This window comes from Prionailurus bengalensis, chromosome E4 (genome assembly GCF_016509475.1).
Source record: "Prionailurus bengalensis isolate Pbe53 chromosome E4, Fcat_Pben_1.1_paternal_pri, whole genome shotgun sequence".
NCBI lineage: Eukaryota > Metazoa > Chordata > Mammalia > Carnivora > Felidae > Prionailurus > Prionailurus bengalensis.
This window is the reverse complement of record NC_057360.1, coordinates 35,377,320-35,383,251: the sequence shown is the minus strand read 5'-3', so window position 1 is coordinate 35,383,251 and position 5,932 is coordinate 35,377,320. Positions and strand designations below refer to the sequence as shown.

Below are 5,932 nucleotides of genomic sequence, written 5' to 3'. Positions count from 1 at the left end.
GGTTGTCAGAGATCCGGAGGAGATGGGCAGGATGTCCCAGGGCCCCGTGGACCCTCTCGGGGCTGGTGCCCTGAACTGGTTTGTCATGAACCATTTCTCCCTCTGACCTATCGCTTCCGATCAATCCATTGCTCATGTAAGCACCCACCCTATTTAAATCACTGCGCTGGCCAAGTGTCCTTCCAATCCTCTCGGCACCCGTCTTTCACTTTTTCCTTTTGCTGTTTAATCAAATGAGGTCGTCAGACTAAGCCATTGCGCTGTTGGTAAACAGTGAGTTACCTCCACCCAAATACTGAGACATGGTAAAATGCTTCTTTTGCATTTTCCGCAGCCCGTCTCCCTACTCCAATAAATTCACCATCTGTGGCACGTTTGGGTTATAAATTACAGGTATAGCTCACCAGCGTCAGTCACAGGATGAAGAAAAGGGAAGCAAAGTGCTTACTGGTTTTCACTGCTGGTTACCTTTAAAACACGTTGCATTTTATGCGCGTGGATGAGGGAGCCTACCTATTGACCTACACGGTGCCTTGCAAATGTATCTTTCACAGCAAATACATCGCAGGGGGCATAGGTATTTTCCTTCATTTGTGCCAGAACCTCCAAAGAAAAATAAAATGCCAGTATGTTGCTCAAGCTCACATAATTCTTACAAAACAAAACTACCGTAAAATATCTGGATGCAGCAGACCCATCCCAGTAGCCTAAGGAAACAGTGCTCCCAGTGTCTTTGTGGATACATGTCTCTACAAGCACGCTTGCTGTCTTTTGTCTGTGCACAGCTGCTTAGCACTGAACACTTTGAAGGTGCCGGGGCGGGGCGGGGGGGGGGGGGGAGGAGGGGCTCTGAAGATCAGGGTCAGAGAGGCCAACCTGGGAGGATCCCGGTTTCGGACCCAGGGATACAATCCAGAGAAACAAAGAAAAAGAGGCAGAAAGGCTGAAGCGCCGAGGAGGGATCGGAGAGACGGGAGAACAGCAGGATCCACAGAAAGACAGGCCCAAAGGAAGATAGCAAGGGACATTACCCGGAGCTCAAAGAGTTTTTGGCTTTACTGAAAATGGGACCTAGTGTAGGGAAGCATCCTAGATGTCCTTGACTCTTTCGCATCACGTTAGCCCAGTTTGTATGATCAGTTTGTTTGGGAATATTCTCTGCTCCCTGAAGGCAGGGGGTTGGGGACAGGATGGGAGAGGATGGGGGTCCCCAGATGTTTGGGCAAGTGGCCTTTGAGTAAATCCACCCTGCACTCCTGTCTGCTGGCAATCCGTTCATTTACTCATCCAACACTCATCATCCCGGCCGGGCATGCCGGGAGTCGGGGGAACAGAGAACAGAACCCAGTCCCCTCATGTTCTGCGATAAAGCCGCAGAACTAGAACTCCTGCCGGCCACACCAGTCTGTGGCTGGACTCAAATGAGGGAGTTGAGCTCTGATGGCTCTTGTATTCTCTTATTGAAGAGTTCTGCCTTTCTTACACTTTCCTATCAAATTCCTGGGAAATAATTCCAGCCGTGGCGCAGCTAGACCACGGGGGATATGCGGATGGTCTCCATCTGGCCTGGGACCCCTGGAGGCCAGGGGGGCGTCAGAAGCCTGGCATGGGGGTGTGGTGGCCATTCTATCAGACCAGTGCAGGAGTCAAGTGAGGAGACTGGACTGCTGACATGCGGTGGCCTGGCGTCTTCGGTCTCCTGGGTCTTCTTGTACCTCTGAGTGTTAGGAAGATGCTTTGTTCAACGGCGGGGAGCAGCCCAGAGGGTTGGGGCCTGGACGAGAGAATGCTGAAGGACATCCAAGAACCTCGGACCCCCTCAGCCTTCAGAGGGGCCATCCCTCGTGTGCGCAGCACCAGGCTCTCCCACCTTGCATCTGGGTCGGCATGGCTATGCATGGTGCCCAGCTCAATCTGTTGACTGCCTTGCTTCTTCTCTCCTCCCCATCAAACTCCGTCCTCCTCAGGCAATTCACGTGCCCTCCCCTCATGCACGGACCTGCAAGATGGGGCCAGTCAGCCTGCCTTCTTGAAATCCTGCTGGAATAATGAAGGACACAAAGCGGCACCCATTTCTGTCCGTTATGGGAGAGCACCCAGCCTTCTGAGGCCCTTCCTTCTCCCTCCACAAGCTCACCTCACTTGCTCCCCTACTCCTTTCGGTCCTCAGCCTGGGAAGAGAATGGCAAGAATCCTTCCTCCCTGTTGAACCGGTTTGTCTACTTTCTTCACCCTTCCCCAGAGCCCAGGTCTCATTAAGCCCAGATTCCTCTGTGTGTGTTAAGGGGAGGGGGCACAGGGCAGGGTGGAGCTAAGGGGGCTGGCACTGATGCTAAAGGGCAGAGAGGGGGATGCATTTATTTGTTCATATAGGACTTCACTTTTAGCAGACTGAGCTTTCCATGGTGGCTATCTCATGTCCCGGTCCCCACCCAGCAGCTTTAAACCCCGTCTTTATGAATCTAATTCCAATATGGCGGCAGGGGGAGGCGGTCTCCACACTACCAAGAAATTTTTGGACACTGGCTGGCTGGCTGTTTTCAATTCAACTCAATTCTGACCAGGCCTCCCCGGAGACAGAGTCAGATCCCACAGGTTAAGGGTTCAGTCTCCAAGACTCCCCGACTTCACATGCTAATCACTAGGCCAGGTTGTCCCCTGTGCCTCTGACCAATCAGCTTTAACTCAGAGGTTCCCACAATCCCCCCCCCCCCCCCATGTTCACAACCCATTAGCTCTCTAAACCCCATCCTTTTTTGGTTTTGTTTTTAACGGAGGCTTCACTGCATAGTCACAGTTTATTAATTCACTGGCCAAGGGTGACTGGACTCATCCTCCAGCCCCCACTCCTCACGGGTGGGTGGGGGGCGGGTAAGGTGGGGTCTTCAGGTAAACAACTCCCATCCTTAGGTGACCTAGGGATATTCCAAAAGTTGCCTCATTAACACAACAAGAGAAACTTTTATGATTCTCACCATTTCGGAAATTCCAAAGGTATTAGGAGCTCTGTGTGAGGGCCCAAGATACATTTCTTATTACCTGTCACGGTCCCACCTGCCCCTAGCTCCTTGTCTCCACGGTCTCCATAAAATCCAAATGACCCACACAAAGGCTGCTAATCTGTGAGCCCAGTCCCAGCTTCCCTCCTAACCAGCCCCCCTGGATGGCTCCTAACGGCCCGCACTCTGTTTCCCTGCAGAGCCTCACCCGACAGCTTAGTGTTTTCTTCCCCGCTTTGCCTTGGAAAGGTGAGTAGCTGAGACAACAGACTCACCAGGGAACTGGCACATCACAGAGGAGGTGGCTCTCTAGAAATGCAGGCTCAGGGACACAGGACTCCGGCATCATCTCATCGAGCTGTGGCCCTTCCCCCCACCCCCACCCCCGCAGTGGAGGCAAGTCCCAGCTCACTCCACGTGGCTACCTGGCCCCGCTCCCATCTCCGTCGGAACAAGCCCAGAATTCCTGGGTGTGAGGAGGGCCTTATCAGACGAGGCGACTAGAAGCGTGATTGCCAGGCCAGGGTCCAAACTGCAGGGTCTATACCACAGCCATGGCGTCTGAAAGGACAAAGGGGGTGGGGGGGGCTCACTAACCGCAGCTTCCTGCTCCCCCTCTTCCTGAATGCAATCCAAGCTCATTCGCAGAGCGGAGGCGTCTGCCGAGGCCAGGGTCTTATCAAAGGGCCTTTTGTCTCCCTGAGCTAAACATTGACTCATTGTTACCTTTCTGCCTGGACTTTTCCAGAGGTGGGAGGCGGCCCAGAGCCTCGGGTCTGCCCGTGGCCTTGAATGCAGTGGTGCCAGAGAAAGAGAGCAGCCCTGCTCTGGGAGGGGGCAGACCCTGGGGCAGGCCTATGTGGTGGCTTTGCTCAGGGCTTCCCGCGCAGGGATGACGGGGGGATTCAGCGGGACGACTGGACGCGGGGTTACCTTTCTTCAAGATGAGGCTTTCTTCCACCTTTTCCTTCCTGCCTTCTAAACTCAAGCCTGTTAAAGAATTCTCCTCTGCTGGCTTCTCAGATGAAGCACTTTATCCTTTAAAGAAGGGGATCAACATCCTCTGATCTGTCAACACTTCCACATCCCCTCGGCGGTTACGTACCTCCCCTGAGTCATGCCCATTTGCCCTCTTTCTGTGGTGCTTTCTGTCGGCCTGCTTGGCCCTCGCGTTGGAATGCTTTCTGAGGGCATCGTCTAGGTCTCCCCCATTAGACTGGAAACTCCCTTCTTTGCAACTCGAAGCCTGAATACAAGCAGTCATGTTCTGTACATGTTTGTTAAATACTGATTCTACGGGGCGCCTGGGTGGCTCAGTCCGTTGAGCGTCCGACTTCGGCTCAGGTCATGATCTCACAGTCTGTGAGTTCGAGCCCCGCACTGGGGCTCTGTGCTGATGGCTCAGAGCCTGGAGCCTGCTTCCGATTCTGCGTCTCCCTCTCTCTCTGCCCCTTCCCTGCTCATGCTCTGTCTGTCTCAAAAATAAATAAAAACATTAAGAAAAAAAAATTTTAAATACTGATTCTAGCCTCAGCTCTCCCGTGGACAGTGTTTGAAAGGTCTATGTGGAAAGTCTCTCTCTCTCTCTCTCTCTCTCTCTCTCTCTCTCTGTCTCCCTCCCTTCCTCTCAGGATTGGACATAAGCTGCAGGTTATTTCATGTAGATCAACCACCCACTGCTGACTGCAGTTACGGCATTGACTATAGTAAATGACACAAAATGAGTTGAGTTAGATTCCTCCCCAAGCCTCGAAGGCAATTACGAGTCTCAGGAAAGGGTTAATCACCTCCTCTCCACCCAGAGACACACCCCCAAAAGTCATTAAGTGAGAAGTGATAACTTCAGAAGGAAGAATTTCCTCCCAGCCCGTGTTCAGCTGTGTGGGGGCCCAGGCTCCTTTAACACTGATGCCACCTGAGAAGGACCCCAGCCTGGGCCCACGTGGAGGCCCCGGAGCACCAACATGCCAGTCAGCTCCTTCCCCCACGCCCAGCATTTTCTACTAGATGCAAAGCTCTGACACAGCCTCAGTGTGTCACAGGGCATGCCTCCTTTCTGCCAGCCTGCCTTCCATCCCTCCCCGCTTCTGTCCAGGGGCCGAGAGGACCCTGGAAGGCAGTGTTAGCGTTCCGCTGACCCAGACCATTTCCAGAATGTGCCTTTTCTGCCCTCTTAAGCATATAGTCCCACTCCTCAGTGCTTGGAGGGTGTATGTTCCAGTTCCCTTCAGGTACCAAGAGCAGCTTCAAGAAGTCAGGATGCCAGAGCGGTGCACTCGGGTTCTGGGAATGAGCAAGGGTGTGAGCACGAGTTCGTTTATTCGACTGGAAAAGGGGGGCAGTGGCTTTTGCAGAACAAATGTTTTCTGCTTGGGTGTGTTCACGTAGTAGCTGTATGCTGGTGAGAGAGGGGGCCTCGGGCACAGCACCAGGGGTGAGGACAGCCCCACGTGCTCCCCAACCTGGACTGACCCAATGCCACCTCCCTTTCTCTGCACACTTACGCTTTCCTCAAGAGCACATGGGTCTGACCTCACCCGACTTCAGTATCAACACGCGTTCTTTTCTGTCATTGTTCCGAATGCAGTTTACTTATCATCCCTACCTATGATGGCTGATGGCTATTTTAGACCTTTTGTCTCAGCAAGGGCCTGCCCCTTCGCCTACTTCTCTTGCCATCAGCGGTTGACATTCAGAGGGAAAATATTACCCATTAAGAGGGAACCCCTTCCATTTCTCAACCTCTACCCATAAAGTTGGGTGTTTTGTTTTTTTTTTTTTTTCAATCTTTATTTTTGAGAGAGAGACAGAGTGAGCAGGGGAGGAGCAGAGGGAGAGGGAAATACAGAATCTGAAGCAGGCTCCAGGCTCTGGGCTGTCGACACGAAGCGTCCAACACGGGGCTCGAACCCACGGACTGTGAGATCACGACC

The 5,932-nt window shown here is 53.0% G+C and overlaps 1 long non-coding RNA gene across 1 annotated transcript; it reads right to left on the bottom strand.

The window, feature by feature from the left end:
* Window positions 1-1,259: 1,259 nt before the first annotated feature.
* Window positions 1,260-3,386, bottom strand: LOC122475595. The gene is made up of 2 exons (XR_006295252.1): window positions 3,275-3,386; window positions 1,260-2,915 (listed from the first exon to the last, which is right to left on the bottom strand). It is a non-coding gene; the product is annotated as an uncharacterized LOC122475595 (long non-coding RNA).
* Between the last annotated feature and the right edge of the window lie 2,546 nt (window positions 3,387-5,932).